At 51.6% G+C, this 27,231-nt stretch overlaps 1 protein-coding gene and 1 non-coding gene across 3 annotated transcripts in view; one reads left to right on the forward strand and one right to left on the reverse strand.

Moving 5' to 3' along the window:
• The window catches only part of CADM4 (cell adhesion molecule 4), a 1,490,292-nt gene that overhangs the window by 546,551 nt on the left and 916,510 nt on the right, over window positions 1–27,231 (reverse strand). The window lies entirely within an intron of this gene.
• On the forward strand, window positions 6,752–6,862 carry LOC138565217 (U6 spliceosomal RNA). The gene has a single exon (XR_011301116.1). It is a non-coding gene; the product is annotated as a U6 spliceosomal RNA (small nuclear RNA).

Here is a 27,231-nt window from a genome sequence, read left to right on the forward strand (position 1 = left end):
CCATCCCAGTACTCGGATCGGACGCCTGGTAAAACCAGGCGTCCTTTCCGGGTCCCGCGAGGGGAAGAGGGAGGTAACAACGGGACACTTATAATGTGCCCGTTGTTACCTCCATCCCCATTTCCATTGAGCCCTATGGGGGCTCAAATGGGAATGGGGAATGGTTCCTGCAAGGAGGACCTACCATGTCCTCCTATGTCGGAATGACCCGATAAGTCCCCATTGCAGGAACCCGGAAAAGGAGCCCGGCTTGGAGGCAGCCATGAAGGTAATAACTCCATGGCTACCTCCAAACTCGTAATGAGGCCCATTGTCTTCTTATTCCGGCCCAATATCTGTGATCATCTGCAGCTTTCCTGAAGCAGAGTTTTGAGATATTGATCTGTGAATAATTGCCTTTAATTACAAAGATTGCAGAGACCGTATTGATCCTTTGAGATGGCATCTCTGTGTTTGAGGCTTATGTGCCAACTCCAGCTCTCACGTCCTACCTTAATAATATTAACTTGTCATTTATATAGCACATTTATCCAAAGCACTTTTCATACAACATTTTTATATACAATTATTAGCCAATCGAAATTGGTACTCATTTTAGCAACCTCGGAAGGTTGAAAGACTGAGTCAGTCTTGCCAGTATTTTAACCTGTGACCTGCAGATCACACACAGAACAGAGAGCGATGAAGCCACTGAGCTATTTTACCGGCTATCTTACAGAGCCCCAGGGTCTAGTGAACTGCTTCAAGGCACTTTACAGGGCAGAAAAAACATGGTGAGCGCATCAGTGTTCGTTCGGGAAAAGAAAGGTCTTTAACTTGTTCTGAGAGTTTTGAGATCCGGGATGTGACGAAGTGACAGTGGAAGGGCATGCCAGAGTTAGAGTGGCACCTGAACGTGTATTTTTCATGCATGCAATGGTTGGCAAGTCGCATTTTAAAACATGCAATGGTTGGCAAAAAAGCCTGCAAGGAGCAGAGACACTTCCCTAGAGGATAGCGTTTTAGTCTCTTTTGCATCTAAGATGGTTCTCCAGGAATAGTTAGCTACATGTGCCATATGAAAAGAGTCCAGGGTGCCCCTCTGCAAGAAAGAACACGGCATGATACCCTGTTCTGTGGGAATGTAGCCACTCAGAGTCCGCAGCCACATGTTTTAGCTCACTGTACCTTTCCCAAAGGAGGAATAACCATTTGCATATCAGTCTTCGTCCCGCCCACTTGAGCAGTCCAGCACCAAAATGCTATGGCAATCCTCCTTTGAACAAGAGTACCAACAGCAACCCCAGACACGTGTATCAGCCTAGACGGCCTCATCAGGTGGAGCTGTGCCTCTCTGAGCGCAGTGAGCAAGGAATCCACGTCTGGCTAACCCTAAGTAACTTACCTGTGCCATAAAAGAGTATGTAAATGTATTTATCCGATGCATCACCAGCAGGTGGAGGCTATGGAGTGAAATAGCGTAAGCTCAACAGAACTCAAGCAGCCGAGGTCTACACGCCCTGCACATGCTGTGTGAGATGTGCCGACAGGTCCAGAAGTGGTCCCTTATTTGGCAAAACATTGGTGCAATCGCTACACTGATGGCCTGCAGGCCCAAATAAGGGACTAGTCTCCTCAAGGAACAAACAGAAACAAGCGCGTTAGTCTCTGGTACGGACCTGTGCCTGTTAGAGGGCACTACCCAGAAGGAAACCACCATTCCTTACAGCCTCGCCAGACCAAGGCACCGATCTAAGTCTAGTGGACGGAGGGAACGCCAATGAGGCTTATCCACCAGTCAGGAGCGGGCACGAGCAACCAATCAGGTTACTTTAAGTGCAGGCTATACACTATGGTAAAAGTCCATGGTCAGAGCAAGTTGATGCTTTTCACGCCCATCGCCCCCAGATTACCGGTTATCCTGCACTGCCGTCCACCCTCACACCTCTTCACCATCATCTAAAGTGACCCCATTACCTGAGATGTTGGCACGGATGCCTGCCTTGTCCGCACCGGCCCCTTAAGCTTCCTGGTCCATGGAAATGGAAGAGGTACTCTGCATGGAGCCCCAGGCATGTTTTTCACGGTGCCCATCTGTGTTGCAGTTGTTTTTTTAAGCAAACACAGGTTCTAGATATCCCATGGCTTGTGCATCAAGGCCACAAATACGCTCTGCATCCGCGGATGTTTGGCCATGGTGCTGATGGCTGGGGGACGCGGCATCCATAGCCTGTAACGCTCGAAAACCATTGGCGAAGTCACTTGCTTTACTTGGCCCAATCAATTCATTATTACCGGCTGGCAAAGCCCTCTTCCATGGCCATTAACACCACATGCGTCCACTGATGGCCACGAGACAGCAATGAGTAGGGTTTCACTTTTCCACTGGGAGAGAGACTTGTCAGCCGCTGTGCACCGGCTGCATACTTGTATAACCTTCAACCAGACAGCTCAATAACAGCAAGCGGGGGTAAGAGGTTTACATTAATGGGAGAGGAAGAGAAGAGAACTGGGGTCCCCCGGTATTGCGTGGAAAAAGCCAGACTTGAAAGGCATATTAACTGCCGATTAAGCCTCAGTCCGAATGGATTTTGAACAATCTATATCTGTTCCTCAAACACCAATCTGGAAAAGATGATTGGTGAAGGCTGCGCGGTTACGCGCATAAAAAGGGGGCAAAGAGGCCTAAAAGAATACACAAGTGACTTCACCCCGCCCATACCTGCTCAATACCAACGTGCAGTGGAGTCACTTTGCTGAAAATGTTGGGGGGGGCATGGCATTGAAATGAAAAGGGCCCCTGCAAAATGAGTGGGACAAAATAGTGTGCCACAACACTTGTGGGGGGACAATTGCCCTTGTTCCTCCATCAAATTCGACCCATGCCAACGTGGTGCCTCTATAGAGACTCGGTGAAACACTCCTTTCCTCTCATGCACATTGTCTCCCCGTGATTCCTGCGCCTCGAAACACTTGTGTACAGACGCATTATCAATACCTAAAAAATAAAAAAAATGCTCTACTCAGGTTTGCACAGTAGTTCATACAGGACTTAAGTCCTGGCACCCGGGGAAGGACCTGCCAGACCCCCACTTGTAGCACGCTTTATAAATGCTAATAAATAAATAAATACCAGGAGTCGGCTTGAGCACAAGGTCTCCCTTCCCCCAGAAGATGTTCAGTGCTTGAGAAGGCAGGGGGAGAGGGGCGGGGGCGCCCACACCGCACTCACGCAATGACAATTTAAGTGCTTCTAACCAGCGTGCGAGCCTCCCACTCAAACTGTCATTGCGGAGTTTGCGCTATTGATTGAACCGTGGCTTAAACTCCCCTTTCCAGAAAAATGGCTTGGCCTATTAAGTACTTGGGCTTTGTGCAGAGCGGTCGTTAAGACGCCTGATGTATAGGGACGGGGGTTCTGGCCCTCGAAGGTTGGTGACTAGCCGGGATCGATTCCGGAAGATCCTTCTTCGTGCCAGTACCAGCCTGCAGCTTCCTGATGCACGCAGCATGGCAGCCACCGCAGGCCAGTGGACACTGGGCCGGGGCAAGCAGTTCATATGGTAATCTGTGCTGACTGCCCCAGGCCCCGTGATGCACGAAGTGCGGCACGATGGAGGGCCTGGGGGGTTAGGCGCAGGGTGGGGGGATCCCAACAGGCGGGAAAAGAAAAAAGGGAGGGGCAGCCAGAGCGGCGCCCCCACCCGCGGCGGGACCCAAAGGAACACAAGTAGACAGAAGCAAGGTGGGAAAAGTAACAGGGGGGTGGGAGGACAGGAAGGAGCACCGGCGGCATGAAATCAGCACAACAAAAGGTGGAAGGGGTACAAATACCCCAGAGAAGCAGGAACAAGACACAACCAGGCTAGGAGCTCACCTCACTCGGGCAAGCTCCCAGGGCCTGGTTAAGGCGGTAAAGGATTCGTTTTTCGTTTTGCCTCTGCGGGCTTAGCGGATCGAGGTCGGTTTCCCTGGTCGTTTTCACCTCTGCGGGTTTAAACGGCGGGAAGAACGGTCGAGGAACAAAGAAGAAGGAAGCCCAACCTCGTGGGGACAGCGGATCCGGAGGAACAGCAGCGGAGGACCCGGGAAGCCGGAGCTGCAAAGGAAGGAGGAAGACCCGACACATCGGGTCTGCGGTCCCAGCGGAGAAGAGCGGGACCCCGGCTGGCGAGAAGCGGCGACAGCAGCAGAAGACCCGGGAAGCCGGAGCTGCGTGGGGAAGGAGGAAGACCTACCACACCGCGTCAGCAGACCCAGCGGAGAAGAGCGGGTACGCCGGCTGGCGGGAAGCGGTGTGAGCAGCGGAGGACCCGGGAAGCGCGAGCTGCAGGGAGAAGAAAGAAGACCGCACAACAGACATCGGGGGAAAACAGGCTGCGGAGTGAAGGAAGCCGACATCGGGAAACACAGGGTGCGGCGGCGGTGAGCAAAGCGGAAGAAGCCGGCCAGCGTCAGGAAGCATTGTCACACGCGGAACGTCGCGCATTGGAGGCGGGGCTAGAGAAAGGCCTTAAAGCCACAGTTCATAAAGGCAAACGTGGTGGAACAGGAAGGAGGGGCACCGGCTGGCATCAGGAAGGGTGGCGGTTCGCGCCAACCCTACGACGTCAGGGGGACAGGACAACAGGAAATAATTTAAAAAAAAAACCAAAAAAAAAAAATTTCTTTTGGAAACAGACGGCCCGGCTAACGCGCCGCGGCAGCCAGTGGTGCCGCAGGCAGAGAACGGTCACGGCGCAGGGCCATAGAAAAAGCCAAGAATAAGCAAGCATTTGAGTCGGGAAGCCAGGCACCAAGATCTGGGGTTGCCCAATCCAAGCTGGCATTGTGGCTCAGTGGTTAGAGCCAGGTGGAGAAGAACGACAAAGGCACAGGCTCGATTCCTGGTTTTTTCATTTTCAAAATTGGTCAAAAAGTGGAAGGATGGAAGAAAAACTAAGAAGAGTTTTGGATTCGTTTTCGTTTTGATCTCGTTTTTGCCTCTGCGGGCTTAAGCGGATTGAGTGTTTTTCCCAGGTCGTTTTCGCCTCTGCGGGCTTAAGTGGCGGGAGGAACGCAAAGAACGGTTGCGGCGAAGAAAAAGGAAGACCCCAGGTGGCAACGGAGGATTCAGCGGCGAAGAGCGGGACCCCGGCTGGAGAGAAACGGGGACAGCAGCAGAGGCCCGTGAGCCTGGAGCTGCGTGCATAAAAAGGAAGAACCACATCGCGGTGTCAGCGTAGCCCAACGGAGAAGAGCGGGACCCCGGCTGGAGAGAAGCGGGGACAACAGCAGTGGACCCGTGAGCCGGGAGCGGCGTGCAGAAGAAGGAAGAACCACCTCGCGGTGGCAGCATAGCCCAACGGAGAAGAGCGGGATCACGGCTGGCGAAAGGCGGGTTCAGCAGCGGCGGACCCGAAGGCCGGAGCTGCGTGCAGAAGAAAGAAGACCGCCACAACAGACATCGTCGGGAACCAGGCTGCGGAGGCGGTGAATGAAGCGGGAGAAGCAGGCAACCAGGAAGCTACGCGGGCAGCAGGCACCGAATCGTGGTTTTTGTTTCAGCTTTCGTTTGCTGCAGTTCCTGACTGACGAGGATGGTTGTCAGTGGCGGAAATGCGGTGCAGTTCATGACCAGGAAGAGGGTTTTTTCCAGTTGGGCTGAACAGGGAGGCCGTGCAGTGTTTCCGAACGAGAGGAAGAAGTTTTCCAGTTGTGGCGCGGGTTCCAGCGAGGGGGAACTTCACAGCAGCCATGAAAGGGCGGTCGGTAAGGAGCCGGTACAGCAGTTGGAGCATGCGCTGGGAATGCGTTGGGGCTTCGGGACAGGGAAAACGGGCTGCAGCGAAATACTGGCAGCAGTGATCGGGTGCTTCACAAGTTGTCGCGTCGGCCGAGTGGCCAGAAAAAGAATAGAGTTCCGCGAGCGACGGCCTGGATTGTGACCCCCGAAAACGTAAGGGCAGTAATGTCAAATAGGCACGTCGGCGTAGGCAAATGTTTTCTATGCGCTGTGGCGGGAGTCATGCACCCACTGGACACATCCGCTGGGTGGGAAAACTCTGGGGCACAGCTTACTGTACAGGACCGGCGATATCGGGCGGCTCTGCAGTGCACACATTGGAAGCACGACACGGAGCAGACCAGGAACATGGGGGGCGGGGGGGACCAGCGTCAGGTCAGTTCACAGCTCCGAGTGGGAGCCAACTAACAATGCCCCAGGCCCCATGCAGTACAAAGTACGGCACGATGGAGCGCCTGGGGGGTAGGGGAATTTTAATAATGGTGTCGCATGTGGTGCAACGATAGGCATACACTTTATGACACAGTGGCCGTGATGACATGCCCCTCTTGCGGCAACGGCGGTTTATGACCGCTATGCAGGTAATTTGATGGAAATGTTGCTTGGACGGCAGGCCCCCTTTTGCGACCACGGCACCATGGGCGCACCAGTGACTAGCAATTGTTTAAAACTGTCGTGGGAAAGGGGCTCCGGGAGTGCTTAGGAGTAAGGATGGGAGTGGTAGCGCCCTCTGGCCGTAAGTGGGAGTCAAGGGGTTATTGGTAGCCATGAGCAGGTAGGAAAATAAGGAAAGTTAACGAAGGGAGGTAAATATTAGGGACCGAGTTGATGAGGCTGCCCCTTTTTTCCCTGTGTGTGCAGGGGGACTTCTCTCCTTTCTGTGCCGAGGGTGATAGCACGGGCCGCATCAGGCACGGTGGATCCGACAAGCAGTAGGGGGTTTGCTGGGGAAGCCCGCATTTAGGAGATCAAGCTGGTTAGGGCAGCGTCCGCCCAGCAGACAATTAAGCACCTGAAGAAAGGAAAGGCACGCCGAGAAGATTAGCATGGCCCCTGCGCAAGGATGACACACAAATTCGTGAAGCGTTCCATAGTTTAAAAGCACCCATGGCACAATCAGTAAATACAGTCAGCAGTAAGCATTAAAGGGGCAGTACGTGCCAAATTAGAACAACGGTCGGAACAGGCAACACGGGTAGCCAGACAGGGGCCCGGTGTAACAATACAGGAGGAACAAGGCGAGCGAAGGCAAGTCTACAGGAAAGCCAGGAGAGGCAAAAGTCGGGAATGACGGAAGAAAGAACAAGAAGAGCGCAAGAATTCAGCGCATGGGCCAAAAAAGGCAGAAAAAGACCAGGGGGCCAAATGGGTGCTGGATGTGATGCAAAAGGAAGAAAGGGCTAGGGCAATGTCGCCCCTGCTGCTAGAGGATTCCACGGACAGCAACGAGGAAGCCGCTGTACCCCAAGGACAGAAGAGGGCAAGTGAAGTGGCGGAGGAGTCGCAGGAGCCAGAGAAGAACAGGCTAGACCCAAGAGGGGCACATGAGCAGCCGGAGGCGCCGTTGAGGAGTCAAAGGAAAGGTATTGTTAAAAGGGATAACAAAGTTGGGGAAAAAATGATGAAAAGGTTAAAGGCATGCAGCACGGCTCAGGGTAGGTCGCCCAGAACCGGGGATCAGGGAGCACAATGGGTGCTTGATGTAATGAATAAGGATGAAAAGGCAAGGGCAAGGTCGCCTTTGCTGCCAGAGGAGGTCAGCTGCAGCAAAGAGGAATACCACAAGGCCAAAGGAGGTCGAGAGAAGACCCGAGAGGGGCACAGGAGCAGCCGGAGGCACCGTAGAGGAGGCAAAGGAAAGATACGGTGAAAAGGGATAACAGAGTTGAAAAAAAAAAAAAATGCTAAAAATGCTAAAAAGGTGAAAGGCATGCAGCACGGCTCAGGGTAAGTCGCCCAGAACCTTGGAGCATGGGTGCTGGATGTAATGAAGAAGGATGAAAAGGCATGGGCAAGGTCGCCTTTGCTGCTAAGGGAGTCCAGCAGCAGCAAGGAGGAATACCACAAGGCCAAAGGAGGCCGAGAGAAGACCCAAGAGGGGCACAGGAGCAGCCGGAGGCGCCGTTGAGGAGGCAAAGGAAAGGTACGGGGAAAAGAGAGAACAGAGTCGGGGGAAAATTGGTAAAAAGGTTAAAAGCATGCAACACGGCTCAGGGTAAGTCGCCCAGAACCCGTGGAGGGAAGGTTAAGAAGCAAGAGGCAAGGGGTAACGTCTTCAGAGACGAAAAGTAGCAAAGGTAAAGAGGGGGGCCATTTAAAGGCATGAGTGAATAGGAAGGGAATAGTGAGCAATAAAGAACAGAAAAGGGGGGCCTGGACCAGTGGGCAACGGGTTTCCCATAAGACAGAGGGTGGCACAAGAAAGTACGCCAGGGTTGAGTTACCAGGGAACGGGTGTTACCTGAACAGTCTACCTGACTGTAAGGTAGAGGACATGTAGGAGGATGAGAAGGGATCATTAAAAGGGCACCGGTAACAAGGACCCCTGTTATAAGGGGAGGGCGGATTTCCAAAGATGGTACATTGTTATATTGCAGTAATACACAGATGACGGGGTGTCACTTGTAACATACCAACAGAAAGTCTTAAAGGCGACAAAGCATTGGGGCATGATGGGAAAATAATGATAGAAGCAAAGGCAGGTACAAACATCAGGACATGATAATAACGACAAGGAATCATTTGAGGTCAGGGGAACAGAACCTGTGGGGTAGTCAATAGGGGAAACAAAGAGGACGGCAGAGTAGCAAAGTAACAGACCACCAACGGTGCAAAAGGGGTGGCAGGGGAGATAGCGTGAAAAGCATAGCTGGGAGCATGGAGCACAAGAAGAAGGGCAGGAAAGGGGAAATGACAAAGTGTCCATTAAGCTTACACGAATAAAACATCGGGAAAAGGAGAATATGGCCGCGTAGAGGGCAGGAAAATAACACCCACACCAGGGAAAGGCATGGGTTCCACGAATAAAGCTCCGGAAATAATTAAGAGGTTAGCCAATAAGGCTGAATGGAAAAGGAAAAAGATGGCCACATGTATGGCAGGAAAAGAAATGCCCATACTGGGAAAGGAATGGGTTCCCCGGAGAAACATCGTAAATAATGAAAAGGTTAGCCACAAGGCCGACTGGAAAAAGAAAATATGGCCACGGGTTGGCAGGAAAATAACGCCCATACCGGGAAAGGCATGGGTTCCACGAATGAGCACAGGAAATAAGGAAAGGGTAGCCATAGGTTTGGCTGGAAAAGGTAAATATGGCCAGGTGTATGGCAAGAAATTAACACCCACACCCGGAAAGGCATGGGTGCCACGGGAGGAGAAGCGGAAATAGCAACAAAGAGGTCCGAGAAATAGGTAAAACCAAAGGAACCAGGGCGAGCCAAGGAGAATCAGGACAGGAACGTACAAAACGGGTAAGCAGCACAAAAAGCAGGTAAAGGGGTGATAGCGGAAACAGGACAAGACGTAGGTAAAATGTCAATGGCCAACAGGGGCGATTGCGGTTAAAAAAGCGTTGGCCCAGGGTAAAAGGAAAAGATGGGCAGCAGCACATTTATCTGCGGCCGCATATACCGCAAAGGTGGCCGGGGCGACGGACCCAACAAATAGCACACGGATAAGGAATGCAATGAGGGGCGGGGCAAGATCACTGTTTTGGGGGGACCTGAGCGGTTTAGACAAGCAACCCCTCAGGTGTGGCGGCACGTGTCCAGGAAAGGATGCCACAGGACATCGAAAGGGAGGCTAAAGGAAGGGGGGCATCCCAACCCCTGGACACGAGGTGCCCAAAAAAGTGTTAATTACTGTACAGCTGTCATAACCAGTGTACAGTGCCATTTGTTTGTATATAATAAAGGCCTACGGCCATTTTAATTTTTCCACGCAAACAGAGCTGTCGCGTTATCATTCATGGGGCAGGGCACAGTATAACAGGGTCAAGAGCAGGGGGGGAACCCACACTACTCAGCCTATGCCCCAGGCCCCGTGATGCACGAAGTGCGGCACGATGGAGGGCCTGGGGGGTTAGGCGCAGGGTGGGGGGATCCCAACAGGCGGGAAAAGAAAAAAGGGAGGGGCAGCCAGAGCGGCGCCCCCACCCACGGCGGGACCCAAAGGAACACAAGTAGACAGAAGCAAGGTGGGAAAAGTAACAGGGGGGTGGGAGGACAGGAAGGAGCACCGGCGGCATGAAATCAGCACAACAAAAGGTGGAAGGGGTACAAATACCCCAGAGAAGCAGGAACAAGACACAACCAGGCTAGGAGCTCACCTCACTCGGGCAAGCTCCCAGGGCCTGGTTAAGGCGGTAAAGGATTCGTTTTCCACCCAACCTGCCCTACAAGAAAGGAAAGAGGAAAACCGGAAAAGGAACGCCGAGTACTCTTTCACGGTACACGGTAGAAGAAAAAGTCATAGGCGGCGGCACGTGTTCAGGAAAGGATGCCACAGGACATCGAAAGGGAGGCTAAAGGAAGGGGGGCATCCCAACCCCTGGACACGAGGTGCCCAAAAAAGTGTTAATTACTGTACAGCTGTCATAACCAGTGTACAGTGCCATTTGTTTGTATATAATAAAGGCCTACGGCCATTTTAATTTTTCCACGCAAACAGAGCTGTCGCGTTATCATTCATGGGGCAGGGCACAGTATAACAGGGTCAAGAGCAGGGGGGGAACCCACACTACTCAGCCTATGATCCCATGGGGCTGTCACTTTCCTGGGGCGTGTTCAGAGCACTGAGGGAGGGCGAGGGCAGTAGGGTGGAAGCAGAATCATGTAATGTTATCTTTCTTGGAGGGGAAGTTGGCGAATGCCGCTTCTTGTCTGCGTTTGGCATGGTCAAAACAATGCTGGGCTCAACACGCTGCAATGGCCAGAGTGAGCAAGCACGCTCCGACCCCGGGCCTACCCAACGGAAGAGCAAGGCTCATTTCCCGCACCTTCATCTGGGGCGGAGGGCTGGGTGGGAGGGCTGCAAGGCTTGGATTGGCACTGCAGCCAATTGTTTACAAGGAGAGAACTCTCCTGATCTGGTAGGCACTCGGAGCCTCAACAGAACACCTTGCAGATGCTAGCCCCTCTCAGGGAGGCACCTGTTCCCTTGACCTATACTCAGGATTCGCCATATCTAAGCAGCCATGTATGTATGTGTGTTCACTCCACATGAAGTCATCAGGGTATTTGGAGAATTTCCAGGATTCCCCTTTAAAGTATGAATTCACTTAATTCCATGCATGGAGTTAGCGATGCATTAGTTGCAGGTAAAATAGCTCAGTGGGTTGAGTGCATGCTGCTGCGTTCTGTGTATGATCTGCAGGTTGCAGGTTCGAATCCCGGCAAGGCCAAAGCAGCCTTTCATTCTTCCTAGGTGGAGAAATAAGTAGCCACTTCGGTTGGGCGATATTGTATGTATATATGTTTTGTGTAAAATCACACATCATTATATGCTCAATGGATTTCAAATGACGTAGGGCCAGGAGGCCGGAAACTGAATGCGTTTTCACCAACAAAAGAAGCATCGTGAAAGCATGGGGCATTTCAAAGCTCGCTCATTAAAGAACCTAATATGCATCCTTTTTCCAGTGACTGTTTGTGCCAATCCCTTCGCTCTGGCCAATCTCTAAGGCTCTGACGGAAGGATCCGGGAGTGCAGTGTGTTTTCTTGCATCTCTACCTGATCTTCAGCCCCTCTCGGGGGCAGTTCCTTGTTTGCTTGCATTGCTCTGGGGCAGGCACTTGGTTTCTAGTCCCTCTGTGTGGGAAAGTCAGTCTCCTGTCTCTGCTTTAAAAGACCTTTATATTAGTGGGAGAAGCAGGGGAGGGTGGGGAGTTCTGAAGGGTGAGAAGCAGGGTAGAGTGGAGACATAAGCAATCAACTCTTTGAAGAGCAGTGTCAAATTCCCTTGTTAACGTGTCGGATGGAAGGTGCGGGGGATGGGGGGGGTCGGCTTTACTTTGGTAACGTGGGTGGGCAGCATGATTAGGCCAGTTGCCCCGTTTTGGTCCCTCCTCAAGTCCTAGTGTTTCCCGCCTAGTGATGTCTGGGCGTCTGGTGGTGTCTTGGCGTCTGGTAGTGTCTGGGCGTCTGGTGATGTCTGGGTGTCTGGTGGTGTCTGGGCGTCTGGTAGTGTCTGTGCGTCTGATGGTATCTGTGCGTCTGGTGATGTCTGGGCGTCTGGTGGTGTCTGAGCGTCTGGTGGTGTCTGAGCGTCTGGTGGTATCTGGGCGTCTGGTGGTGTCTGGGCGTCTGGTGGTATCTGGGCGTCTGGTGGTGTGCCGGGCTGCGGAGGTGGAGAGTCTCTCACGCAGCTGGGCTGCTGGTTTGGTTTTGACTGCTTTGTAGGGGATCGCGGCTGGCTTGGGCGTGATGTCTGCTTGAAGGGGCATCTTCCTGCGGATGGGGAGGGTGCGGCCGGATATTACTGGACCTGTGATGAGGCCCCCCGCAGCACGCTGGATTGGTTTCAGAGGGGCAACGGTGGGCTCTGAAACTCCTGCGTGTGAGGTGTTGCCATCACCCAGGAGGGAGATGATCAGGGCTTGCGCGACTGTTCTTAAACTCGGGGCCTGGGCGATGAGCTTGACATTAGAGAGGCGCATCAGCGAGCAGCGTGCTGCTCCGGTCTTCTTTGAGACGTGCTTTTTGGGGAAAGAGAGACTCCTTAATTCTCCTGATATACTGCAGCAGTTCCTGGGCCTCCTGCCTTCTGCTGGGGCAGGCCACTCCTCACTGTACAGCCCCTGGGTCTCTCTCCTTCTCATGGGGTAGTCCCCTGGCCTCCTGACGTTGGTAAAGCCCTTCGCTCTCTTGCTTCCCTTGGGGCAGTCCTTGTTGCTGGCTCTCCATGGGGTGGTCCCCCTGTGTCCTTCCTCTGTGGCAGACCCTGGGACTCATGTTGCGCGCTTTGTGAGACCACCTCCTACAGCTCTCGGGCAGTCTCGTAACCTACTCCCACTCTCTGCGTCACTTCCCCTCTGCAAGAAACAGTGGACTACTGCGTCATCAGTTTAACACGAGTAACTGCCTTGTGCACTCCCTCCCTAAGGCACTACCATAGGTACTGGGGACACTACCCTATAAACTGGGGGCCCTACCCAAGGCAATGGGGACACTACCCTAGGTACTGTGGTGGCATAACCTTAGGTACTGGGGACACTGCCTAGGTACTGGGGGCACAACCTTAGGTACTGGAGACACTACTCTAGATATTGGGGACAATACCCTAGGTATTGGGGACACTACCTAGGTACTGGGGACACTACTCTCGGCACTGGGGGCAATACCCTAGGTACTGGGGACACTGCCTAGGTACCAGGGGCACAACCTTAGGTACTGAGGACATTATCTAGTATTGGGAGCAATACCCTAGGTACTGGGGACACTAACCTGTATACTGGGGGACACTACCCTAGGTACTGGGGGCACACCCTTAGGTACTGGGGACACTATTCTAGGTATTGGGGGCAATACCTTGGTTCATCGAACGGACATCACAACTGCAGGGCTGCTTGGTGCCAAAGGTGTCAGCAACAACGTCCAAGGGGCAGGCAGGCAGGGTGGAAGGAAGTCTTCGGGAGTAGCCCTGGGCTACCCATCATGTTTAGCAAGGCTTACCTGCGACCCTGGACTCTGCTGTGGGGAGTTGTGCAGCCAGGTGGTGGTTCATCAAGCTACTGCCCTGTTGGCGCCTTTGGCGTGGGGATGTAATCCAGGCTTCACCGAGGCTTATCCTCCAACTGTCTTCTGCCTGCAGGAAGCCGACCAGATATCTCCCCTGCCCCAAGGCTTTATATTCATGTGCGCCGGTGTGGGTACTCTCGGGGGGGGGGGGGCGTGGTTCCTTTACTGTGGTGAATATGGGTTCATGTGGCACTAGGTCTCTGAGCTTGGGTGGACTTAGCGTTGACAGGTATCAAGTCTTGAGTTGGAGAGTTTGGAATTTCACCGCGTTGACCAGTAATGTTTTAACCACTACAACATTTGCTTGGCTTCTTTCTCCACTCAAAGCCCCGCCACTGACAATCGACACCCCGCCGCCTCTGAGCCCACCCAGATGCAGCCCTGATTTGTGCCATTGGGACTACATGACCTGTGCGGTCAACAGAGTTGCCTCCTAACTAGAACGCCAATATGCATGTCAACTTACAGCGACTAGAGCCCAGTGGGCCACGCAGACCACGGCCAGGACTACCTAAGCCAGAACACTCGGGCTGCTCCACACAAGACCAGCTCAGACCTGCCTACATGTGTAAACAGAAAACACAGAGACTGACGTCACATGATGCCCCGCCTCCTTCTCCAAGAACCCACCCATCCGAATCCCCAATAAAAATGGCATAATTCCGAGCGGGATTTGCCCTCAATATTTAGTTCCCGCCCACGCCTCAATGTGATTGGCTACAAACAGGCCGCTTGTGCCAATCACGTTGAGGCAAGGGTGGAGTTCCTCAGATTGCTGGAAATCTCGTAGACTCCACACTCTTCCCCAGAGATTAGGAAGTTCTGGACCAGCTATGGCCTAGCCTTTATCTTTTGCGTTACACATCACCTTGGCTGACCAGCTGCCCTCCGACCCCCACTTCCCGAGCTCCTTTTCCTTTATCCCAGGAGGCAGAGAGCCAGTGGCGTATCTAACGGTCATCAGCCAGACAAATGGCGAGCGGGCCCATGTGCTAAGGTCCGCCCCTTCCACACAGCACAGGGCCCTTTCTGCTGTGGTAGGCCTGCTTTGCTGCTGTGAGTTCTTTGCTCGCTTTCCCCCTGACTGTTGCCAGAGAGCACAAGTGCCATTGCCGTGTGGCGCATTGTGGATCTTAACACTATTTGTCGGTATGCACGCATTTCGCCGAGCTATTTTTGGTTGTGGTACTTTTCATCGCCGGATTTTACATCGCCATATTTTGGGGGGTGTTTTGTTGGGGTTGGGGTATTATTATAATAGTAAGGGGGGGTCTGGGGGGGAACTCCCCCCAGAATGAAAAAAAAAAACAAAACAGGGCTTCTGGTGATGTAAAATCCAGCGATGAAAAGTACCACGACCAAAAATAGGTCGGCGAAATCACGTAGAACCTATTTGTCAGCCCTGAGGGAACATGTCAGGCTTTTATGTGACAGCTTTCACAGCATAAACAAAGCCCACCAAGGTTGGTGCGAAATGAAGAGGGTTTTGGTCACTGATGAAAAAAAAAACAACGCAGTTCTTGTGGTGTGTTTTGCATGTTAGTTGTCACAAAGTTAGGGCTTTGTTAAATGCAAATGTCAGTATCTCCTTCAAAATACATGCTGTAATGTGAAGGTTTTTAAATATTATGACAATCCACATCGGCACCTTGCTTTTTTTTTTTTCTACTTTTCCTTTATTTAGGAAGTTTACGGAGCACAGCCCTGCCCCTAGAAGGCGCCATATGCCTGATTTACAAAAGCACTTTTCAATGGAAAAATCCCATTGGGAACGTTTTGTAAATCGGGCACACAGGGGTGTGGTATGTTCGGGGAGTGTCACAGCATTCTATCATTTTTTGGGAAATAAAACAAATGAATAAACTAATAGATACAGCAGCTGGTCCTGCAGCCATCACAAGCAGCTCATCACACTATTGTCACAAACATCAATGATCTTCTTGTTTCTTTTTTAACACCGTCCACATTGATCTGTTTTGCATCTAAAATACACGCAGATACAAAATATTGTAAAGGGCTCTGTAATTCCATACTAGTGCACCCTTATACAGATCCGAGGTTTCCACTCTCCAACCCTTGCAGGAAAAGCTTAACACTGTGCAATTCTGCCATTCTGCATTGCATGGCTGCAGCAACGCCTGCACAAACAGAAATGACATCACTTTTCTGCTACAAGGACGTGTATGTTCTATAGGTTTAGAATATTTAGCATTAATAGCAAAGCCTGCTGAGGAGGCCCAGCTTTTTCCAGTTAGTCAGAGCCCTAGGTAACTGTAATGAAGACAACTTAATAAAAAATTGCTTTTGTCCCTAAAGTTTGCCATTGTGCACTGTGACCACAGTTAACTCCGCCCACCCAAAGCTCCACCTCCATGACCTGCCCACCTAGGGACCTGTGTCAGGTGCTGCCCACGGGGCCCTTTGCCTTAAATATGCCACTGCAGAGAGCACTAGAAGCTGACCACTTTAGAAGGGGGGCAGCCTGCCCCCTAAACGTTCTCTTCAGAGTGCAGATATGCCGCATTGTGTGCAGATGATCCCAGTGGTGTACCGAGGTGAGCCACCCAGAACATGCCGTGTGTACCATTGCAAGGAGTACTGGCAAGCTGTAACGCTCACCTGGTATCCACGGGGACGTCACTCAGCCTGTTCTGATCTCTTACGACCTCGAACCCTTCCCTGGAGTCTACTCGACTAGAGACTGGGCCTGAAACACAGGATTTGTAGAGTTTAACTCCCTATTGTCTCTGAGTGCTTGAACCCCTTCTTCCCCGTGGTACAACCCTTCCCTTTGATCCACAGCTCACCTTGTTTTCTTGGAAAGTGTGCTCTCTGTCCTGCTTTCAGCACAGGGGCGCGTTGATTGATGCTGGCTCATTGCTGCCTAGTTACTTCAATGGCAAGAGTCCGACAGGTAAGTATAATGAGTCTTTTGAACAGTTCTCTAACTCCGTTCCTTTCCTTCCTTAGACGATGGCCGGTGTCCAGGGATGGCAACGTGCTGCTGAGATGAGTAGCGCTGAAGGTGAGTGAGAGCACGATGCGCGATGTAACCCTTTTGTATTTGTATTCAACTGAGTTCTTCAACTCCTTCTTCCCCGTGGTACAACCCTTCCCTTTGATCCACAGCTCACCTTGTTTTCTTGGAAAGTGTGCTCTCTGTCCTGCTTTCAGCACAGGGGCGGGTTGATTGATGCTGGCACATTGCTGCCTAGTTACTTCAATGGCAAGAGTCCGACAGGTAAGTATAATGAGTCTTTTGAACAGTTCTCTAACTCCGTTCCTTTCCTTCCTTAGACGATGGCCGGCGTCCAGGGATGGCAACGTGCTGCTGAGATGAGTAGCGCTGAAGGTGAGTGAGAGCACGATGCGCGATGTAACCCTTTTGTATTTGTATTCAACTGAGTTCTTTTTCTGTGTCTTTTAGGTGCTGCGACGTTTTCAGCGTGGATGCTGGTTATGAAGGAGAAATGCGGTGAGTAAGTGCGGTATGCGGCACCTCTAGATGTTTCCACGCTAACCTGAAGTGTCTTTTCCCTCTTGCAGATGGATGAGAATTTCCGGAGACAGAGTTCCCCCAGAGCAGCTGGGATTCAGGTAAGTGTTTGAAGCTCGTACAGTCTTTAAAAATAAGCGAAGATTTGCTGAATGCATACTAATGCCTTTTTTCTGTTCTTTTCCCTTTTCCTTAGGAAGCGGCGTGCCAGGATGGGAATGACACCGCCGAAGATGCCCGCAGAACAGAAGGAGCGATGAATGACGGGCAGGAGCGCCGCAGGGTAAGGCTGTTCCTAACAGTGTTCTTGTTCTTGCAGGAGCGGAGCGCAGAAGAAAGATGCAGGCCTACTGGAGACCGATCCGAACACGGTGAGTGTCACGCTGCAGGTGCAGAAAAGACAAAGCATGTTTCTCAGCCTGGCGTAGCTTAAATAGTCTCTGGGTATCCCAGGTGTCTCTGGGCTGAACCACACCCAAAAGACTAGACTACACATGCAGTTCTGGGAACTGAAATATGTGGGGGCATCCATCTTGTCCCCATCAATGCACTACAAGTTCAATCCCAAATGTTATCCTATGGGAGTGAGTGAGTCTGGTGCCACAAGTGCCAAGTCTGACTCCAAGTGGGTCTTTGGAGGGATGGAGAGGCCCTTGAGGGCCGTGTAGGTGATCGTGGCCTGGCTCCAGCCTGACATCTTGGAGGGCTGGGAACATGAGGGGCAGGAATCATGACACACACTGTGTGGTGTCCCTTTAAGTGAGACACACGGCAGCGTGACGTAACTCTGTGGCATTTTCTGTACAATGAATGGGGCGTTTCACATGCGCTCGGCAGAGCACGTGTGGAACCCAGTCGTCTTTGTGTCATCTGTGGTGGTCGGGGGCAGGGGGCTTGTTGTGTGGCAGGCTTTGCACTAGAAGGCCATTCTTACATTGGCAATGAAGAGGTTTTTCATGTCTCCACAGACCCGCTGGGCTAGGCGGCGTGAGATCTGAGCTACGGCTCGAGGGGAGATCAATCACCGGCCGCAGAGTCAATGCGTGCAGCGTTGCCAACTGCCTTTGATGTTGGAATAGTCACAGAGTTTGTGACTCCCCTAGGGAGTGATTGTGCACCTCCCTGTCTCAATTTCTGGATTTACTGTACACATGGGAGACTGTGCTCAGCCATGAGGCTTGTCCCTTACCTGGATGACTGGAGGTGAAGGTAACATGTGATTTCTGTGCTCCTGGAGGACAGTGTTTGTGCAATATAATTTGGTCTGTATTTTCTGTGGGGGGTGTTTCTGGGGGCAGAATTACAGGAGGACCCCCTTTGTGGTGCTCCCCACATCTGCTTCTGGGTGCCATATATTTTTCTTGTTTCACTGATCCTCTGCACTGTGTGGTGGAGGAGCTAACTGGATGATGCTTAATTTCTTCAGGCTCCTGTGTAGGTTGCGGCCCCTAGTTAAAAAGGGGTGCTTGTGTGCTCACCAATATGACGGATGACCAGAATGCATGTGCTGCTCCGGACGGGACCATGAAGGCTATGCAAGGGGGATAGTGAATCCTGCGACAACAGGGTGCTCTAGCCTCCATGCCCGAAATGTGATGTTTCAGAGGCGCCATTCAGCCTACACCCCAGGTCGAAATTGTGGATTGACCGTATGGACATGTATTTCAAGGCCACGGGTGGGACTTGAAAGCAAAGTGGCGACCCTCCTATATTCGGCTCGTCCGGCAGTGCACCAGATCCTTCAGTCGTTGCAGCCTGTAGGCGAATCGGTCGCTGTAGCGAAAAATGCACTGCGTGAACATTTCATGCCCCTTGCCAACATGGACTATGAGAGGTTCATGATGTGCAGTCCAAGGCAGAAAGATGATGAGTCCTTGGATGTTTTTCATGGCCGTCTCCGGCGCATGGCAGCGACCTGTGCATGGGACAATGAGCAGGGCATGATTCGCAAACAATTAATCCAGGGCTGTGCATCTGGCAAGCTATGTCGTTAGGTACTGCACAAACTAGGCCTCATGTTGCCCACAATCCTTGAACTCGGACGTTTCCACGAGGTGGCGGACACACGTGCTTCAAAGATGGCCGCTGTTATACGCTCGCTCAAAATTGAAGATGTCTGTGACATAGGTCATGTACAAAGAGCGAGAGGGGCCCAACGGACCGCAGTGCAGCCAAGGGAGACAAACAACAGGTCGCCAGAGTCATGTATGAAGTGTGGGTATGACCTTACGCACCCCACAGAGTGCCCGGCAAAGGGAGGTGCAGAAATGTAGACCACTATGCATCGATGTGCAGGGCTCCACTGCCGGTGGTGGTCAAGAGAGGTCCCCTCCATGCCAGACTTTTCAGGCAGCAGCGCCCACCAAATGTGGCCCTCGTTGATCAGGAGGAGGAAGGAATAGGCCAGGAGATGGAAGATGAAGAGGATGAAGAGAAAATTGTTTTCATCTCCAGTGTGAGCGTTCTGAAGGCAATGGCCAGGAGACAGCCCAAGTGCTTGGTGTGAGTGGATGGTTCGCTGGTGCCAGTGCTGGTGGATACGGGTGCCTCGGTCAATGTCATGACAAGGGTGCATTATGATTCCTTGAAAGACCCCCCGGGACTGCAGCATCTGAAGGTGTGCATTTTCACATTTGTGGGTGATCAACCCATCCTGCTAGTGGGGGCATTGGTGTCTCAGGTGGAACATGGTGGCAGTCTGATCAGGGCCAGGTTTTATGTGACGGATGTGAGTACCAACACCCTCCTGAGCTGCACTGTGGCAGAGGCACTGGGAATCGTAAGCTTCCCATACAGCATATATGTGGAAGATGTGCAAGAGTTCCTCAGAAAGTTTGCAGAGGTGTTTGTTGGCATTGGTCAGATGTTTGGGGAGATGTTTGGGGAGCCAGTGAGATTGAACATTGACGAGTTCATCCGACCGGTCACCCTGAAACATTGGAGAGTCCGATTTCATCTAAGGGAGCTGGTGGAGAAAGATCTGGATAATCTCGTTAATCTAGACATCATCGAGAAGTTTGAAGGCCCGAAACCCTCAGTGTGGCCCATTGTTATTGCACAAAAGCCCAAACAGCCTTACTCTGTTATGATATGCGTCTCTATGCGGCGGCCAAACAAGGATATCAAAAGGGAGAGAAATCCTCACCCCAAAGATTGATGAAATCATCGCTGAGCTGCAGAGTGCAAGTTTCTTTTCCAAACTGGATTTGAGAGCTGGATACCACCAAGTTGTCCAGGTACATCACCACCGTCACGACGCACTGAGGGCTGTACAGATACAAACGCCTCGGTTTCGAGGTGTCGTCGGCTACTGAGGTGTTCCAGAACATCATCAGGGGTGCCCTAGCGGACCTGGACGGCGTCCTAAACATCAGAGACGACATCCTGGTGGTTTTAACCTCGGAGGAGGAGCACATGGCATGCTTAGTCAAGACACTTGAGTGCATCCAGGCACTGGGCCTAATGCTCCAAAGTGTGAGTTTCTTAAGACTAGCATCAACTTCTTTGGCTTTGTGGTCAAGGAAGGTGGTGTGTCGCCTGATCCCCATAAGGTTAAGGATATCATGGAGGCCAGACCTCCCGAGAATGTGACAGAATTGCGCAGTTTTCTGGGGATGGTAACGTACTGTGGGCGTTTCATATGGAACCTTGCCACCCGATCTGAGCCTCTGAGTAGCCTCATGAGAAAGGATGCTAGCTGGCAGTTGGGCACCCTTGAGTGAGCAGTGTTTGAGGATGTGAAGATGGCCCTCACGGCTGAATACACAATGGCGTTTTTCAATACCTCTCTCCCATCAGAGGTGGTGGTGGACACCAGTCCGTTTGGCCTGGGAACGGTCCTGACACAGATGAACACTGTAGGTGAGGTAAGGCCCATTGCGTTTACCAGCCACCCCCTGTCTGAGACAGAGCAGAGGTACTCCCAGATTGAGCGTGAGGCCCTCGCGGTGCTGTGGTGGTGCAAGCATCTTCGGCTGTATGTGTTGGACAGACCGGTGAGGGTCGTGACGGATCACAAGCTGTTGCTGCCTATCATGGCGGGCTCATCATCTAAACCACCAGCCCGGATAGAGCGGTGGATGCTGGTGCTGCTGGAGTATGGTGTGTCGCTCTGCAATGCTCCCGGCGTTCATGGTATATCTTGTCTCCCCATCCCCTCTACAGACAGCTCCCCTTGTCCCCTGCCACACAGTGTCATGGTCAGCCATGGCAGAAATGGTCTGCTCAGGATCACTGTGGACCTTCCGAGCAAGGGCCTTCCTACCCCCTTCCCCGCCCACTGGGCCCTACAGTGTTATAGTGCCTAATCTTGGACGCAATTCCCCTGAGTCACACTTTGCATCACTTGGCACCCCACCATTTCTTAGGGGCTCCCCTGGTGTGCAGAGTTCCCACGCTTAGCATTCACGGTGGGCACGAGCTGCCAGTCTCAAAGGTCAGTCTGAAATGTCAAGCAGATTCATCAGTGCTGGTCCAGTGCCGTGGAGAGTGCACAGCAAACAGAGGTAGCGCCCTGTGCGCTTTGCTGTCAGCCCGATCTGCCGTTGGCTAAAGCATGGGTGGGTTCCATCCTTCGGTCAGTGGGAGAGATTGTTAAAGCCTGGGTTAGCTCCAGCCCCCTGCCAGCGGGAGATGTCGTTAAAGCCTGGGTGCATTCTAGCTCTCAGGCAGCAGGAGAGCTTGTTAAGGTTTTGGTGAACTCCAGCTCTCAGCCAGCAGCTGAGTTGGTTAGGGCTTGGGTGAGCTTCAGCTCTCAGGGAGTGGGAACGTTGGTTATGGCTTGGGTGAACACTAGCTCTCAGCGAGAAGGAAAGTTGGTTAAGACCTGGGTGAGCTCCAGCCCCCTGACAGTGGGAGAGGTTGTTAAGGCCTGGATGAATTCCAGCACTCAGCCAGCAGGAGAGTTGGCTAGGACTTGGGTGATCTCTACCTCTTAGCGAGCAGGAGAGTTGGTTATGGCTTGTTTGATCTCTAGCCCCAGCGAACAGGAGAGTTGGTTAAGCTGGGGTTGGGTGAACTCCAGCTCTCATCCAGCAGGAGAGTTTGTTAAGGCTTTGGTTGGGTGATCTCCAGCTCTCATCCAGCAGGAGAGTTGGTTAAGGCTTGGGTGAACTCCAGCTCTCAGCGAGCAGGAGAGTTTGTTAAGGCTGGGGTGAGCTCCATCCTTCTGCCGAAAGGAGAGTCCGTTAAGGATTGGGAGAGCTCCAGCCCTCAACCAGCAAAGTAAAGAAATAAAGTAACCTATGCCCAGACAGGTAAGTTCCAATAAAAATAAATCAAATTAAAGTATATACATGAATGAGCCATCACCTGCAACCCCCACAAAAGTCTCTTTGCTAGTTGTGAGGTTTAGGGGATGCTGGCCTGGAGGGTATGCAGCTATGGCTGGACGGGTGAGAAACATGTCCTTGAAATAAATATGCTTTTCAGGTCCCTGAACTGGATAAAGTAGGGTGTTGGTAATCAGGAGTTGTTTTGAAAGCCCTGAGGAGATTTGGGTAGACCCAAAAATGTCCCTCTTAATAGCCAACAAAGCATAGGCAGTTCTTAATACAAAGGTCATAGTTTTGGTAGCGAGGCTGAACGCTCAGGCTGCAGTCTATGTAAAGTGGATGGGTGGGCTCAGATTACATCATTTTACATGGATGCAATCTAGATCAATTGCGTTTTAGGAGTAAAACTCAATTATACTTTAAACAAAGTATGAATAATAAAAGACATTGGCATATACAAAATGAAACGTTCTTAAAATGACAATCAAAATTGGATTTGGAACATAACGATCAGCATCACCTGACTCCTGCATTCCCAGCATCCAGGGCTAATCTGCAGCTGAGAATGTCTTCCCTGAAGGTAATACAGGCAATCCTTTTCCAATTAATCTTGATCTCTGATAGAGAGAACACATTCTTTTACAGATGCAGGTGCCGTAGTGAGTGCCTCACAGGCACACTCCTTGGTATTGTATCAAGACGGGGTGAGCTTTCAGTGCAGAAGCTAATGGTCTACCCGGCAAGACGACGCAGGCAAGCGGGTGCTCACTCCCACAGTGCAAGCGCCCTCTCTGGGAGGAGGAGCCTCCGGTGACAGGTCAGATTTGGTGGGGCAGGTGAAGAGGAGAGTGGGTGCTGTGGGCCGTTGGGGAGTGGGCCCGGACAACATAAATGGTGATACCTGGTGTAGAGGCACAGGTGGATCAGCGAACGCAGGTGGTCACTGGAATAGTCCATCTGCGTTGCCATGCACCTGGTAGACTCTGAGCCCTCACATGGGTGCAAATTGATCTTTAACCAGGGTTTGAAAATGGCGTACCCAAATCGGAACAGCACAGGAGCAGTCTACAAGTGGCTAATGGTGTCCTTGGGACAGAGTTTTCAAGATTCCGGACCTAGTATTTCAAGTCAAACTAGGTGCCTTGAGGCTCTTGAGTCACAGGAAGGACTGATGTGCCAAAGGGTTTGGAGACCATGTTATGGGAAGGCCAAAGGGGCACATGCCCCAAACCTCCTTCTCAGCAGAGGCCCCCACATGGCTGCCTGATTCAAACAAGTCAGTGTCCATTTTTGTGACAAGCCATAACACATGATGTTGTGTAGCGTGCTGTCCGAATCTGCTGGCGTGCCGTTGTTGACAAGTACGCTCTAATCTGACCAATTAAGCCTATCATTCATTTGTGTTCCCTGTGGTGCACACGCTTGTGTGTTCACTATAGCTCAATCCTGCAGCTTTTTCATCATTTCGGGGGAATACGCTGAGCATGTGTAAAACCAAAATCCATATTATTGCGTGTCAGGGCCACCACAGCTAAGAAGATAGCGCGGTGTGCAAAACACTCGACGCAGAGATGCGGACTCTTACGCCTGCTCACAGTCCCATTTTTCGTCTTGGCCGTCAAGGCCTTTCCTCTCTCCAAGGTTAATTAGCTTAAGCGCGGGTGCACTTTGGTGATGGTAACCCCCATTGTGCTACAAACCAATGGGTGCACATCGGATACCACTAGTCGCAGAAACTAACATAGAATCAATATGGTGCCGGCCTAGAGCCCGGTTCCTACAAGCGCGGGGTGTAAAAACTGCCAGCTCCCCCAAATAAACATCCTCAAGTGTGAGTCGTGAGAGGTGGTGAGATAGCTAAATTCCAGACTGTGGAACCAGTGTTGACTCATGTCCTGGCTTTGCCACCAGACAATACAGTGATCCTGGGCACGCCATCTTAGCTCACAGGACAGTACAGACACGTCCAGTGGTCGAAGTGCGTGGGATCGGTTGGGGGCGGTGCTCCTCTACTTAAAAAAAAAGGTTTTACTGTTCCTATACTTTTATTTTAAAAAGAAACCGTTCTGGGGTGGTTTCATTTATAGTGTAGGAAGAAAATGAAACGTGCCACTTAATGCGCTGCACTCAACATTCCCTTAAACAGCAGGTGTGTCTATAGGTTTGGATTGCCGTGGGAGGGGGTTTGGCGATGGGGTTTGTGGAGAGCGAGGACAGGCCAGCAGGGAACATAGTTCCACTGCTTATTTTCGTACACTTTCGACCACTGGTGATGTCTTCTGGGAAAGGTCGGCCGACTCATCTTCTGCTGCCATTGGTTAGCAAACACCCTGCTCTGTTCCTTCATGTAGACCATTTGAATGAAGGGGTTGTAGACAGAAGAGAGATGACTGCATGTCTCACGCTTCTGACAATCTGATTGGCATAAGAAACAGCTTGCGTTTTAGCACACTTGTTCTTCTGCACATCACAAATAACACGTTGGGCGAATTTAGAGCTTTAAAATACTGTAGTAAACCTCTGATGAGATGTTTAATGTCCACATCACTCAGTTTTTTGGTATTTGTATCATTACCTTGATGCTAGAATCATTCTCTTTTTGCATAACATGTTCTTGCAAAGTTTTTTAGTACTCATGTTGGGTTCTTATATGATGTATGTACTTTGCAAGGCACATCTACAAACAGCATGGTCATGAAAATCAACCTGTCACATAATTGCACCTTGATTTTATACAAGAATTGGGAAACTATCTGTTCAAGTGAAGCCATTGCAGACTGGGGTCAAATCCTAACTTTTCCTCTTAATTAAAATGTGTGATCCTGGGCATCTCATTTTATCTCACGGTGCCCTCCCTGTCAAAATTGCAGTCACTAAATGTTTCAAAAGAGTCAGCCCCCAAGGGTGATATAGTTGTCAGGCTCCAAATACATCACCGCTATTGGTTTAAATGGCTAAATTGTTCCTTCATATCATAGCAGTGACCATTGATATATTGAACACCACAAATCGTGTGGTTATTTGCCCACCAATGGCATCACCGCTTGAAAACCCCGCCCCTCTTTTACTCCCACTCTGTGTTCGAGTATGTGCACCTTCCGGGTGACGTTTAATCTGTATCCACTATGTATGCAATGCTCTGTGTACCTTTCCCGCGGCTGACATCTTTCTCCAGTAGCCAAGCCTGAGAACGTTGACATTCTGTGAGGCTGTTAATCTGAGTGTAGTTATAATGCGGGGACGTGTGTGCATTTTCATACGACTACTGAGCTGTGTCTTGCATCTAGACTGCATGTGCCTCTCTTTCTTGGCTGGTTTTTCAAAACGTGTGCTGCACCTCTGGTAGAGCCAGGGACCCTCATAATGGACAGCTAATGCAGGCCTTAACATGGTACTTGTTTATTATTCTGATTCCAGCCAGGGTGGGGGTGGTGAGGTGGACCCAGTCCTATTCTGATGACCGCCGGGTAAGCATATCCAGCTTTCGGTTGGGATTGAGAAAGTGGGAGGGGAGGCGGTTGAGACCAGCAAATCATTCATATTTTGTTTCCGGTGGGGTCCCAAATGTATCTGTGTCTGGGGCCAAAAAATCCCTTAAGATGTAGCTGGGGTCTTCACATTGCGGTACGATGGCGCGTGGTGCTTTGAGCGTCAGTCTTCACATGCTGGGCAGCACCACAATATGTGGTTTCACCATAAGGATAGCCCCGGTTGTGGCCAGGAGACAGCTTTTGGGAATGACCAAGGTTGGAGACCCTCCTCCTCCTCCTCCTAGCTTTAGGGGGCACCTTGTCCATAAGAATGCATGCACGCGGGTGCCCCGCCGGGTAATTATTTGGCCGGGTGTGGAGGTCTAGACGACACTCGCAAGAATATCACTCCAGGGGGGTGCCATGAAGGAGCCATTATCGTGCAAGCGGGCAGTGTGAAAGGCGGCTTTGCAATTCAACACCACACACACACCCTCCCCCCCACCTACCCCCACACACCCCCTCCCCCCCAGCGTCAACCATCCATCCTAAAAGTCAAACACAATGAGTGAATCTCGACACATTAGAAGCAGCCATCTGGGGTCAAGCTACCAACACCATTGAAACCCATGAGCCTCCTCCCCATGGGTGTCCACTGGAACTACAGCATAGGGCAGGCGCCTGCAATTTGCGGATCTCCAGATGCTTTGAACTATTGCTGATGCCTCTCGATGGTCGCACGCTGATGGGAATTGTAGTCCAAAACACCCGGAGAGTCTTCATTCTTTTTCGCCGTCAGGGACAAAATAGCTCTCAGACAGGGTGAAAACACTGTGTCCATCACAATGACATGTATAGGAAAGGAACAAGACTGATTGCCCCACATGCCCCCACCTCAAAGGGCTACTTTCTGCAGAACGCAGGGCTGTTTGCATCCAACAAGCAGTCATGGAAAGGAGTCACATCCATGCGGAATCTTTGGATGCTGTCCAAGGAACACCTCTGGAGGCTTACTGGGCAAGCGGGAAACTGCCCGACTTAGCTATGTTAAATAGAAGCATCCCATTAAGGCTTGTGGCATCTCCTATGCCATCCACGGCATGAGGCTCCTGGCCGAGCCCTTGCAGCCTTGAGGGTTGTCACTGGGGGCTGCTACAGATATTTGAATGGTCTACCTGCATGCAGTTACAATGTCCCGCCCGATGCCGCACCACATGCCCCCCCACAAGAGTCCATCATTGGCTGCTCTATAATCTGGGAGCAGTGCTGCAAGAGCTTGCTCCAATTCTGGGAAGTGGGCCCTAGCAGTGCCAGTCCCAGCAGGGGTGAGTGTGGCTTTTTCGGGGTGGGAACGAGGTAAATAGAGAGGAAGAGGAGCAAAGTTTAATGTTGGAATTGCCCAGATTGTAGACCCACACAGGGGCACTGAACAGTTTGGTTCCCCACATCAGGATGGCCTTAAATGAGAGCTCCATCGAGGAAGGGATCTGC

The sequence above is a fragment of the Ambystoma mexicanum genome, chromosome 1q (genome assembly GCF_040938575.1).
Source record: "Ambystoma mexicanum isolate Mex_15411 chromosome 1q, UKY_AmexF1_1, whole genome shotgun sequence".
NCBI lineage: Eukaryota > Metazoa > Chordata > Amphibia > Caudata > Ambystomatidae > Ambystoma > Ambystoma mexicanum.